The sequence below is a fragment of the Suricata suricatta genome, chromosome 10 (genome assembly GCF_006229205.1).
Source record: "Suricata suricatta isolate VVHF042 chromosome 10, meerkat_22Aug2017_6uvM2_HiC, whole genome shotgun sequence".
Taxonomy (NCBI): Eukaryota; Metazoa; Chordata; class Mammalia; order Carnivora; family Herpestidae; genus Suricata; species Suricata suricatta.
Genome location: NC_043709.1, coordinates 109,252,451 through 109,252,673, shown reverse-complemented (window position 1 = coordinate 109,252,673; position 223 = coordinate 109,252,451).

Sequence of the window (223 nt, the reverse complement as noted above, 5' to 3'; positions counted from 1 at the left end):
GGTACATATGCTCCTATGCCTCAGCATTTCTGTCTCTCTTGGGTAAATTCCCAGCAATGCTATTGCTGGGTCATAAGGGAGTTCTATGGATAGTTTTTTGAGGAACCTCCACACTGTTTTCCAGAGAGGCTGCACCAGTTTACATTGCCACCAACAGTGTAAGAGGGTGCCCATCTCTCCACCAGGTGTGGATTTTCTTTTGATAATTCTTTGGCCCAAAGCC